Source organism: Ictidomys tridecemlineatus, unplaced genomic scaffold, assembly GCF_052094955.1.
Source record: "Ictidomys tridecemlineatus isolate mIctTri1 unplaced genomic scaffold, mIctTri1.hap1 Scaffold_64, whole genome shotgun sequence".
NCBI classification, from domain to species: domain Eukaryota; kingdom Metazoa; phylum Chordata; class Mammalia; order Rodentia; family Sciuridae; genus Ictidomys; species Ictidomys tridecemlineatus.
Window position 1 is genome coordinate 599,501 of NW_027524440.1, and position 13,509 is coordinate 613,009.

Genomic DNA, 13,509 nt, shown 5'->3' on the forward strand with positions numbered 1-13,509 from the left:
GGGGAGGGGGGATGGATAAGTAAACAGTGAGAGGTGGATCCCACTACATCGAGAGGAATGAGAATGGCCAAAGGTCATTACTAAAGGAGTAATTAGACAATAGATTCTGTCCACGCACCGCTGAGGAGTTCAGGCATTATCTTAAAGGTTAGTAGGGGGCCAATGAAGCCTTTTAAGAAGGAAGAGACATGATTATATTTTCATTTTTAAAAGTAGCACTTAGGGCAGCTCTTTTAAATAAATAGGTGATGAGGGGTAGAATGGTGGGCACATAGAGAGAGGAAAACCTTCTAGGAGGCTGTTGGATTACTGCAGGCAGGAAACAGTTAAGACCCAGCTGGAGCAGTGGCACTGAGAACTGGATGAATCCCTGAGATAAGTTAATGAATGAGTACTGGCAGGGCACATGGGGGCTGAGGGAGAAAAACAAGTTGAGGAGGCTTCCCTAGCTTACCATACTTAGAGAAAGGCTGTCCATATCCTAGCATCTTTGAGAGGGAGGCCCTGTGAGGTTTTGCACTCTCATGCCTCAGAATTCAGTAAGCTGGGGTGGATATCTCTTGGCTATTTCCTGACAAGCTTAGAGTCAGGCCACAGACACTTCCTTAGCATACCGTAGGCCCAATAACACATGGAGTTTTTCAGACTCCTGTGGGGTAGAGCTAACTCAAGATGTACATTTGACCATTTCCTCAGTGCGACCCTTGAGGTACACCCCAGTCTAAGCTCTAGAACCTTGAACAGCCCCACACAGAAGAATATCATTAAGCAGGCAAGGCCCTATGTCTTGGGCAATTTATCTCCAGTCAAACTGAAGTTAGAAGGCAAGGCACATGAGCTCTCTTGAGGGATGAGGGAATGGGATATCCATTCTTCTCATACAATCAACTATGTCACTCAGGCAATAGGAAAAAAAAAACATTGCATCCAGATAAAACTATTCAAAAAATAGGCAATAAATTTTTTCATCTCCCATACAGATTTTTTTAAGTTTATATAACTATAGTTATGAATAAGATTCTACAAAATTTAGAATTAACATGCCATGATATTTTGTTTGGCTTTGAGAGCATTGTAAACTGGTAAGTTATTTTTTGGCTAGTATTTGTTCCAATATAAAGATATACCAACAAATCAATTTTAACATTAACGCTTCTAAATCTTTTTTGTTTAATAGTATAGATTTGGATTAGAAGGACAAGGAACATCAGTTCTTTTACATAATTCTCTACTTGCATTTAATTCTCACTGAAGTCTTAAGAGATTGTACAACTGTTTTTAATTAGAAACCAGAAAATTAGACTGATTAACTTAGAGTTGGAGCTGATATTCCCTTAAAGCCCCTTGATGTCCAACAAACTGGTGAAACTTAAGTTCCTTCATATTATTGAACCTTTGGCCTTTCAAATTACTTCAACATTTAAAGTTTACATCTAAAAAAATTGTCAAATAAAATATATTTTCACTCTCCTCATCTAAGCCATCATAACTATTAGAGGACCCAGTTCCCCTTCCACTGATATTATTTGAATTAATTTAAAAAGCAGGACTGGGGATGCAACTTAATGGTACAGAGGTTGCCTAGCTTGCATGAGGCTTGGGTTTGATCCTCTATTATCCCTTTGCTCTACATAGCAGCTCATGTTTGTTCAGCGTTTCATGGGGAAGGTAAATGGGGCCTTTGATCAAGATTGCAAAATACATTGATAGCCACTAGTGCTCAGGAATCTATAACAGATCAGGCTCTTTCCACCATCTGCCTGTTTCAGGTTTGGGTAAAAGAAGAAAATATCGAATGTTTTCTTTTGCCAACAAATGATATCATGGGATTGGATGATCTTTAAGTCCCTCTATCACTCACAGATCCTGGGAGTTCATGAGTGCTGCTCCACTGGCCACCAGAATCAGCATCTTCCAAAAATACTTAATGTTCTAAAATAATCAGATGAGCAGATGCTGACCAATACCTCCACAGGGTAATGGTTTATTCTGAAACAACTAGAGAGTCCAAATAGTTGACCTGGAAAATGTGCTCTTTAGCAAAACATTGATGGTAGGAAGATCCAGGGACAGAAATGAAGAGAGTTCCAGACTTTGAAATTCTCTAAATGTTGCAGATACTGTTCCATAGGAGGAATTTTTTACTGAAAATATTTAAGTGTTAATCTTAACAATTAGAATCACAGCTATCCCCTGTGTTCTACATGAAATTTTTCTAAGACACCAACTCATGACTTCCTATCTCCCACTTAAACATCTTTTTTTAAAAGAGAGAGTGAGAGAGGAGAGAGAGAGAATTTTTTTAATATTTATTTTTTTTAGTTCTCGGCGGACACAACATCTTTGTTGGTATCTGATGCTGAGGATCGAACCTGGGCCGCACACATGCCAGGCGAGTGCGCTACCGCTTGAGCCACATCCCCAGCCCCATCAACATTTTTATATAATAAAAATTTCCCTGAAATTAAGAGTTTGGTTAAAGAGAGAGGATTAGAAGCTAATCTAAAAATAATAATGAAATCTTGATATTATGTCAACACTCAGTAAAATTGCTGTAGTCCTATCACTTCTCTCATATTGGAGGTTTTATTCCACAGTCCCTATTTTTTAATGTTAAGGAAAATAACTTTTGAATTGCTGATTGCTCTGGAAAAAGAAACAACTTTGAATTTCCATGATATCTCAGGCTCTGCAGGAGTAGAAATTTGCAGGCATTGTAGCATTGTTTATAACTTTTAGTTTTGATGCTGTTCCAAACTTACAGAAAAATTCCAAGAATAGTATGAGGACATTTTTACTATTCCACCATTTGATAGATCATATTCTCTCCACTGCCCCATGCATGCAAATATGCTCTCCCCCTCCTCCCCCACACTCCCTGAGCTACTTTAGAGTAGTTTGAAGATATTTTAATCCTTTGCTCCTAAATACTTCAGTGTGTATTTTCTTTAAAAACACAAGGATATTCTCTTATACAAACACAGTGAAATTATCCAAATTGGGAAATCTAACATTAATACAATGCAATACAGTCTCTACTAAAATCTCAACAACTGCCCCAGTGATATTTCTGGCTTCCCCTGTTCACCTTCAGGATCATACGTTGCATGTAGTTGTCATGCTTCCAGTCTATCAATTAAAAACCAGAAACTAAAGAATACTTTATTTTGGATCTTAGAATCTGCAATTTGGAAAACAGCTCAGACAGTTCTAAATCATGGTTTCAAAGAAGTAGGGGAAGCAAGGAGCTTTCCTGGGCAAGCAGTTCTGAATTATGACAAAATGGCAAAAAAATTTTACACAGGAAACTTCTATTGAATACTGGGAAAGCACGGGCACTGTTAGGTGGGTAGAAGATAGAGAAAAGAATATATGTGCTTAGTAAGAATATCTGTGAAACTAGAGCTCAATAACCTTTTGACCCACATCTTAAGTCTCTGAACATGATATAATTATCTGGTCATTTCAGATGCCTGCACTCAAAGAGTGGAGGTGGCCAAAATTCACATTCCCAGGTTCTCAGACATAATCTGGAGATGCACATGAGTGCTACTTCCTTAATGGTGTGTGCAAATGCGTGTGTTTTGCAGTACTTTGGACTGAACCCTGGACTTCCCATGCTAGGCAAGCTCTACTACCAAGCTACAACCCCAGCCTTCCCTCCACTCCATTTTCAAAAACTCTTCTGGTGTTGCTTTCACCTGATTTTCCTTTTTATTTTCACACTCCACTTGTCTTAAATAGGTCCTCAGCCTTTCTTTGTCTTCCTAAACCTTGATATTTTTTTAATAACATAGGCTAGTGTAAGGTGAAGGAAAATTTTCTCTCTCCTCTTTGAAATTTCACTGAAATAAACAGAAAAAGACAGATTAAATAGGAGAAAAGGCATGCAAACTTGTTAACGTACAAAAGGAGAAAAACCACAGGAATGAGATAAACAACTTGTCCATTATTCAGAAACTTTCCATTATTCAGAAACTTATATACTCCCCTTGTTCTGGTATATAAGGTGATGGAGGTGAAGAATGGGTGATAGTGAAACATTTTTAAAAATCCATTGGCTTAGAGAACATGCAATATCCTGGGACCTAGTCCCTTGGCCCTGCAGAACAGACAATGTGTTGTAAATGATTCTCTGTGGGTCCAAAGTAGAGGACAATGCAATGTGACAGAAGTCTGCCCAAGTGTGTTGACAGACTTTAATCTTTATACCCACCATATGTGTTTAGTTTTCTCTGGTTAATGATATTTCTGTAAAAGGACTAAAGACAATTATTGTGCTCTTCTTTTGGAAGTTCAGGTGAGGTAGATAAAGGAACTTTCAGAGTGCACCAAAGCAATATTGCACCCTTAGTGTGTAATAGTGGGGAGGAAGGGGGAAGTGTGGATGGTGTTGGTTTGCACCAATACTGGTAAAGTTATCTTTGCTCGATTGGTTAAGGTAGTTCTTGTTTCCTCCACTGTGGATGGACTGTTTTCCCCTTTGTAAACACATAGTAGGCAGAGATGCCATGCATGCATCATCAAACTTCACTCATAATTTACATATGATATAATTATAATCAGTGTTTATATTCCACTGTAATGAACAGATTTTTCTTCCTCTATTTATCCATTTATTCCTTCATTGACATTAGTGTGTACTCACAGATTCTTATTTTATTCCATGGACTATAATCCATCACCATCACTATATATTTTGATGTTTCAATTGCCTCAGAGTTGGCCAGGTGTGAATTTCATCAAGTAGGGTCCTGAGAGAACTGTAACATTAAGTTTTTTGTAAGCAGTTAATTTGACAAGAGAAAAATACTTTCTGTATATATTAGGGCACCTAACATCACCACCCACTTTCTTAATTGACACTTCTTCTGAAAGGGGCTATCACACACAATCTTCTTTTTCTACCAGTAAAATGTCTTTGTCCTTGCCTTCTTTCTAGATCTGACCTCCCACCAGCCCCACCCCAGTGGCTCAGCAAAAATTGTTGTTGGGAGATTGCCATTTTCAAGATGGGATCTCCAGACTACAGACTTATTTAAAAACTTAAAGGTAGCATTAAAAGTCAGGTCTGGATTAGAAACATAAGAGGATACTAGGGTGCTGGGACCACCAGTTCCTACCCTTTGGAGAGATGTGGAATCTACTTTTTGTGGTTGTTGTTGGTACTGAGAATTAAACCCAGGAGTGCTTAACCACTAAATTATATCTCCAGTCCTTTTTATATTTTATTTAGAGACAGGGTCTCATTGAGTTGCTAAGTGCTTTGCTAAGTTGCTGAGGGTGGCGTGATTCTCCTACCTCAGCTTCCCAAGCCCCTGGTATTACAGGTGTGCACCACCATGCCAGGCTTGGAATCCACTTTGAAAGTTCTATTTTTAAGAATGAATTAGAGGAGCTAGAGTTGTGGCTCAGTGGCAGAGCACTTGCCTACCATGTGTGAGGCACTGGATTTGATTCTCAGCACTGCAGATAAATAAATAAAATAAAGGTCAATTGACAACTAAAAATATTTAAAAATAAGAAGAGGAAAACAAAGAAGAAGAAGAAGAAGAAGAAGAAGAAGAAGAAGAAAAAGAAGAAGAAAAAGAAGAAACAACTAACATCTGTGGGCTACATGATTAGATAATAATCCATGGAGCAGGGCAAAGTAGGATTGGCACGGGCCCTGGAGGGCTTCAGGGCAGCTAGCAGTGTTCTATTTCTTGACAAGGGTCATGATTCCTGGAGTGCCTTGTAGTAATTTACTAAGTTCTACCTTTATTTTGTGTGGTTTACTGTATCTCTTTCTTTTGAACATGAAAAGTTTTTAAAAATGTACCAGGAAACCTATTCTGAATCCCTTTGAGTTAACTGGCATATGATCATGTTCTCCTGGAATAAAGCCCAGAACCTTCGCCCCAGTGCTGGCTTACCTTCCTGACAAACCTTTATTTTGCTATCGAGAAAGTGGCATCATTTATTTCAGTCACATCATCCTCAATCTTTTCAAACATAAGTCAGAAAGTTGCTCTCTAAGAAAATGTTCTGCCATCCAACTGGAAAATTCCCTAATCTTGATTGGACCATACACCAATTATTATTTCTAGGGACCTCTGGGGCTTCTTAGTTGGTTTTATGGACCTTGGTTTCCTCACCTTGGGGAAGCCTTGATGCTTTCTTGTTAGAAACATTAGGGGTTAAATCTTTCGTTTGGTTTCTGAATAAAAATAATTGTTTTCCTGGTTGGCCTTGCTTTGTTTTGTCTGGAAAAAAAATGTCTTGAACATTATCTATATGTTCAGAGGTTAAGCTTTAAGATATATTCTAACTGAACTGAATTTTCCTATTTTTCAAAACATGAAATTTTTAGATTCCAAATTTTTCTCCTGCTTTTCCTACTGCAAGAATTTTTGAGTCCTACATGGTTTCAATGCTAAAAATGTCCCAGGTACACTACAAAATGTCTAAACTATATGATAGAAACTGATAATTTGCATTTTTGTTCTGATGTCCTAGAGCAGCTCTTGCCTATTTAAAAATTTCCATGGTTTCCAGTTGCAACTCCTTTTAGTAGAATTACTCAGTGAGTTCGTGTTTCTTTTGGTCATATTTCTATTTGTATTTACCTGGACATTTGGTGACTTATTTCCTGCAAATTAGTTGCCCTATCCTTGTACTATTCCATGAAGACTTATAACTTGGATCTCAGCCAAACTTTTGAGTATGTTTTTTTCCATCTTTATGGGAGAGGGTTTTTCCTTTCTTATGTCTTTGAATCCAAATCATCCAACAAATAGTTTTGAGTATGTCTTCTCATCATGACACTCTCATGGGAAATCAGTGTCCCATAGAACCTACACTCTTGTCTTTCAGGTCAGACCATAGCAGGTGCTCTTAGTTGAACCAGTGCTGAGTTCCAAACAGTTATGGATTCCGAGTCAGTGGGGCCGTTGTTGGGCTTGAGTGTGATTATTTTTAGAGTGGGAATGCCTTTCAAAATGTATTTGGAATTAGCATGGGTCTATGTTTTCCATGAACGCATTCTTCAAATGTCCTAAAGCAGGCTAAGCAATATCTTTTTCAGTACTACGAATGCTTTAATTCTTGACTAACTGGCGAAGTTCAGTGGTGTAGGTGCCTTATCATGAATGCACTTATGTTTCCTCAGGAAGTTACTGGGAAATATCTGGCCCAATGTGGCAGCCTCATAAACTCTCTTCATGGCACAGGGGAGGGATTTAAGAATCAGGATGTCTTTAAAATGACAGTATGGTAGCTTCTACATTGTCTACTCAGCAGATTTCATTGTTTATGTTCAAAATAAAAGAAAGAGTGCACTTTCAATATGAGACGATTGTAATGGGCCAGCCTTGCTCCATGGTGACCATGAGTGGCCAAAAGGTGGTGATCAAACATGACACACTGGAAGAGACAGAGAGGACTAGGTGGAGCACACTATCAGACATTGAAGAAATGTGACAGGGGACACTATATTAAAATTGTAAGTTTTAAAAATAAATGTTTGACTCATTTATATGAAGCTAGTCACCTTCCCATCTCCTAGAGTGATCCTCTTCACCGTCTTTGATTAGGAATCACCCTGAACAAAAGCAATAAAATCATTATCAGTGAAAAAACAAAATACAGAGTATCATGTAGACAATTGATTAAGATCTAAGAGAAATTTATCTCTTACTGAAACTTCAAACCTATGCATTTACTCAACAAATATTTGGAATGGGCGTGGTCCATATGTGCTGGGCAGTGGCCTAGCCAATTGGCACATTGTGATAAATCAGTCTTGGCTTCTATCCTTCAAAGTTAAATATTATACCTTTTATATATCACCAAAAAGAGAAGCAGACTAGCAAGGTTGCAGTCATTCTGGATCAGCACTCAGGGACCATGTACATAAATTATACAGGCAACATTTGTAAATCAAATGAAATCCACTACTTCAACAATTATATCAGTTATTCCCAAGAGACTCAGTTTTATTCAGATGTAATGTGTGTAGGAACTTTTAAAATTTTACTTTCAAACGGTAATATATTTAAAATTATTTTCTTCATCTGCTATGTATAAACCTTGAGGAACCATCAATGTCCTCAGCATTGTTTTCTTAATCAGATCTATTTAAATCTCATAGAAAATAAGTTAGCTAATAATATTCTGTGGGGGGAGGGTCAACAAGGAGAGAAACAGGAAGAGAAGGGAAGAATAAGTGCCTACAGAGTGCTGAGATGGAGAAAGGGTGACAAACTCTAGATATAGATTGGAGCGGTGGGGATATACAACTGGGATTAGACTAAGTAAACTGGAGTTATGGAAATGTACAGACTGAGTTCTGTGGGATTATACTAAGTAAACTAAAGTTATGGAAAAGTACAGTCTGAGTTCTGTAAAATTAAGGACCTTAGCATTTGTGCAGACAGTCTATAGCATTAGAATGTAAATTGGTTTGGGGACAAATTATCTGTAAATAAGGTTAGCCTTATACAGATTAAAGGTGCAAACTTTTAAACTGTTTCCAAAGTTCAGAGACTTCAGTTATTCAGCGCTTATACATAATTTCTTAGAAAAGCAATGTAGAAAGTCTTCAGTTTCTAAGTAAAGGTTGAGGGAAACCACATGTAGGCATGCAGTCCTTTACAGATATTTTCACTTAATTTCCACAATCCATCACTACAATTTACACAGGAGGAAACAGACTCAGAGAATAGAAATGTTTTACTCAGGATCAGTTAAGTAGCTAAACAAAGGTCAAGCTGCCATTTTCTCTATGCATCTTAGATAAATCTTTCCAAAATATGAACCAAGGCTACCTACAGGAGACTTACCAGGGATAAGCAGAGCACTCAATTAGAGAATTCAATTGGAAACCTCCAATTGGATATTCAAATGCAGATTCCTGAATTCCATCTACTAAATCCCTCTGAGGGCAGAGCTCCAGGAATCACCCATTTAACAAGATCCCCAAGTGATTTTTAGGAAAGGTAAAGTTTGAGAACCATGAAAGGTGAAGTTACCAGATGTAATAAATTTTCATAAAGTCCTGATGGGCTAATATCAGCTGTTTTAAAAAGAGGATGATTATTATGACTGAAATATGAGGTGTCCCCCAATAGGTTCCTGTCTGAGAAAATGTAAGAAAGTTCAGAGGTAAATGATTAGGTTTTGAGGGCTGTAACTTAGTCAGTGGATTAATCCATTTGATGGATGAATAATGAATGGATTACTGGGTGGTAACTGTAGGCAGGAGAGGTGTGGCTGGAGGAAGTAGGTAACTAGAGGTGTGCCCTTGGGGATTATATATCTTGTTTCTGGCACCCTAATCTCTCTCTCTTTCCCTGCTGCCTTGAGCTGAGCAGTTTTTCCCTGCCATGCCCTTCCACCAGCAAGTTCTGCCTAACCTTCAGGCCCAGAACCATGGGATCTTCCCACCCCGGAATTAAACCTCTGAACTGTGAACCCAAAGTAAACGTTCCCTCCTGTAAGTTGTTCTTGTCAGGTATTTTGGTCACAGTGAAGCAGACAAACACAATGATGATGATGAATTGCAGGAATCTCTCTATTGTATATAATCTAAGACCATCCAATAAGCTGTATTATTAATTTGTTCCTTGCTAACATCAGCAACTTTCTGTTTGTAGAAGACTTTTTCTTAGGCCCACTATTCTAAGCTATTTATTTCAACTGCTTTTCTTCCATTTCAGAACCTCAAATGGTTAATCTGGGTTTGGTGTCATTGTTATTCCTTTAAGAATTCCACTAGTGAGTTCAGGGAGTGGCAGGGCTTGCTGTGACCCTTTGTTAAAACAGAATCCTTTGATTTGTTGTCAGGAGTTTTGGATTCTGCAGCTGCCAAGATATTTGGTAGTCTTCAGGCAAGTCTGTGACATCTTCCCTAGAATCTTCTGGGTAATATGCTTATTCACATCCAAAGCCATTTTGCATATAAAAACCATGAAGGCCATTAACCACAAATAAATCAGGAAATATAACAATGTCTCCCTGCAGCAGTGCTCAGTTTATTGCAGTGTGTGTGTGTGTGTGTGTGTGTGTGTGTGTGTGTGTGTGTGTGTATTTAGATCTCTGCTTTCCCTAGCATCTCTCTTTAACTTTCCCCCTGTCCAGACACCAATTATCAATTTTTTCTCTGTTTCTTTCTGTCTAGGGATTAAATATTACTGGCAAGACTGGCTTGAGCTGAGTCAGCCATGGTGAATCTAGATTCCTAGTCAATCTCCAAAAAACATAATAGACCAGGGGCATAGGCCAGAATCTAATAGTTAATGATTTGGTATTTTCCAGAGTCTGAAATTTTAGGTACTTTTCCAAATGCTGCCTGAGGGCTTCTATAGCAAATGTGCATGCCTGCCCTTCCAGAGAGCCATAGTCAGCATCTTTAGGGGAAATGGGCCATCCTGATTTCTGACCAGGCACTAGCCCTAAGGGTGGTCTCTGGACCCCTAGCTCTTCATTAATTCTGCCTTTCCTTCTGCCTTTCCTTCCCTCCAAAGGCTGTCTGCTGATCTTACTGATAAAGACACTGACAATAACTATTTTTTCAGGAAGTAAAAGCATAATGGAAATTATGGTAATTATAATTTTTTTCCATAAATGATTGTAGTAAAAATGAACCTTTAAAAATACCTTGATTTAACACAGTATGATACATTGGAAAAAGAGAATTAAGACCTTTTATAATGCTGTGTATTACAATAATGGGATTCCAAAATAGCAAAGGCAATAGAATATCCATGAAAGAATATCCTTTGACCCCAGGGGCATATTAACAATCTCAGGTACTTTTGACTCTACAGGCCTTTACCGACAAAGAAAAAAAAAAGTTACTATTGCTGGGGTTCAGGAGGAGTGGACATCTCAATAGAATCATCATTTATATTTAGAATGTATGTTTACGGTACACACCAACCAAAGAGATAGAGGTCATCTAAGGATGTGCCCAAGATAGAATCCATTCTGTTGCCAAGTTCTTGTGGCGTAGTTTCAATCCCTGGGGACAAAAAGCAAAAAGTCATTCGGTGTCATTTGGTATTGACTTAAGTTATGTGAGCTATTTCATATCTTTCTTGTCCTTTTTTTATACTTTGAATACCCTAGGATAATGACATTTATTAATCAATAATTTATTATCTCATTTATAAATCTCATTTAATCACTCCTTAGGTTCTTTATTTGGTTATTTATTTCATGCTTATAGTAAACTTGTGTGTTACTTCACTTCATAAATTTAAAAAGTTGAGGTACAGAGATGTTCAGGTGATATTTATGGTATTCTGTTCATCCTTTATGGCAAAATAAATTATCTCAAAATGTAGTGGCTTACAACAATAATCACTTTCTTTTTACCTCCGCTGGTCCTGGGGGTTGACTGGGCTCAGGGAGGCAATTCTCACTTAGGGTCTTCCATGGAGTTGAAGTTAGATGGTGGCTATGGCTGGGACCTTAGATAGGCTGCTCATTCAGAACCCTACTTATGGTCTATGTGGCCTGAACTTCCCCACAGGATTGATGCTAGTCTCTAAAAGCCAGCATCCCAATGGGACAGGTAAAAGTTGTGTTGCCTTCCTAATTTCTTAAACTTTGAAGTATTATAGGTTAACCAGGAATTACAAATATAGCAATGGAATTCAGTGTACTCTTTACTTGGCTCCTCCCAATGATGAGATCTTCTGTTTTTATAAAATAATATCATAACTAGGAAATTAGCATTTGCAAAATGACAGAACTTATTCTGTTTTGCCAATTTGGGGGTTTATTTTTTGTCTTTTTTTTTTCTTTTCTCTTTTTTGTGTGCTGGCGATGGTACTAGAGATTTCCCCAGTACCAAAAAAAAAAAAAAAAAAAAGAGAGAGAGAGAGAATGGTGCCAGGCATGGTGGCATATGCCTGAATCCCAGTGGCTGGGGAGGCTGAGACAAAAGGATTGTCAGTTCAAAGCCAGCCTCAGCAAAAGTGAGGCACTAAGCAACTCAGAGAGACCCTGTCTCTAAATAAAAAATAGGGTTAGGGATGTGGCTCAGTGGCTAAATGCTCCTGAGTTTAATCAATCCCCATTACCAAAAAAAAAAAAAAAATGTCCTGCTAGTTGCTAGTATCCTAACTCTACCTCATTTTAATTCAATTTGATAATTATTATTACACATTCCATATCTATTTGAAACATACATTTAATACTGGGACTAGTTTTAAAGGAAGATACTTACAAACCAAAAAAAGATAACAGATTTGGAGTAATTTCTTTCTTATTATTTTTCCTTTTTTTCTTCCTTTCTTTTTCTTTTCTTCTTTTGTGATGGCTATTCAACAAGAACCTCCTGAATGCAGGGCACTCATTCTAGCGCTATACTGTAGCCCAGGCAAATTTTTGACAAAACAGAATAGATAAGGCTCACCTTTGGCCACGAAAGCATCCTAGAATATTTGAAAAACTATATAGAAAAGGGAAAAAGTGGGCCAAGGACCTGAACAGACACTTCTCAGAGGAGGATATACAATCAACAAGTACATGAAAAAATGCTCACCATCTCTAGCAGTCAGATAAATGCAAATCAAAACCACCCTAAGATACCATCTCACTCCAGTAAGATTGGCAGCCACCATGAAGTCAAACAACAAGTGCTGGCAAGGATGTGGAGAAAGGGGTAGGTACACTTGTACATTGCTGGTGGGACTGCAAATTAGTGCAGCCAATTTAGAAAGCAGTATGGAGATTCCTGGGAAAGCTGGGAATGGAACCACCATTTGACCCTGCTATTGCCCTTCTCGGACTATTCCCTGAAGACCTTAAAAGAGCATGCTACAGGGATACTGCCACATCGATGTTCATAGAAGCACAATTCACAATAGCTAGACTGTGGAACCAACCCAGATGCCCATCAATAGATGAATAGATTAAAAAAATGTGGCATTTATACACCATGGAATATTACGCAGCACTTAAAAATGACAAAATCATGGAATTTGCAGAGAAATGGATGGCACTAGAGCAGATTATGCTTAGTGAAGCTAGCCAATCCCTAAAAAACAAATACCAAATGTCTTCTTTGATATAATGAGAACAACTATGAACAGAGCAAGGAGTAAAAGCAGGAAGAAAAGATTAACATTAAACAGAGACATGAGATGGGTGGGAAAGGGAGAGAAAAGGGAAATTGCATGGAAATGAAGGGAGACCCTCATTGCTATACAAAATTACATATAAGAGGTTGTGAGGGAAATGGGAAAATAAACAATGAGAGAAATGAATTACAGTAGATGGGGTAGAGAGAGAACATGTGAGGGAAGGGGAGGGGGATAGTAGGGGATAGGAAAGGTAGCAGAATACAACAATTACTAATAGGGCATTATGTAAAATTGTGGATGTGTATCCGACATGATTCTGCAATCTGCATTTGGGGTAAAATTGGGAGTTCATAACCCACTTCAATCTAATGTATGAAATATTATATGTCAAGAGCTTTGTAATGTTGTGAACAACCAATAAAAAAAAGAAAAAAAA

General features: G+C 38.0%; 1 long non-coding RNA gene across 2 annotated transcripts in view; it reads right to left on the reverse strand.

Annotated features, from left to right (window-relative positions):
* Positions 1–479: 479 nt before the first annotated feature.
* The window catches only part of LOC144374326 (uncharacterized), a 60,552-nt gene continuing 47,522 nt past the window's right edge, over positions 480–13,509 (reverse strand). The window contains exons 3-6 of one of the 2 annotated variants that reach the window (XR_013433769.1): positions 10,918–11,002; positions 7,532–7,582; positions 4,649–4,763; positions 480–3,845 (exon numbers count right to left, since the gene is read on the reverse strand). This is a non-coding gene — a long non-coding RNA (uncharacterized LOC144374326). Of the gene's footprint in view, positions 3,846–4,633; positions 4,764–7,531; positions 7,583–10,917; positions 11,003–13,509 lie in introns of those variants that run through there. The other variant, XR_013433768.1, reaches the window with a different exon arrangement.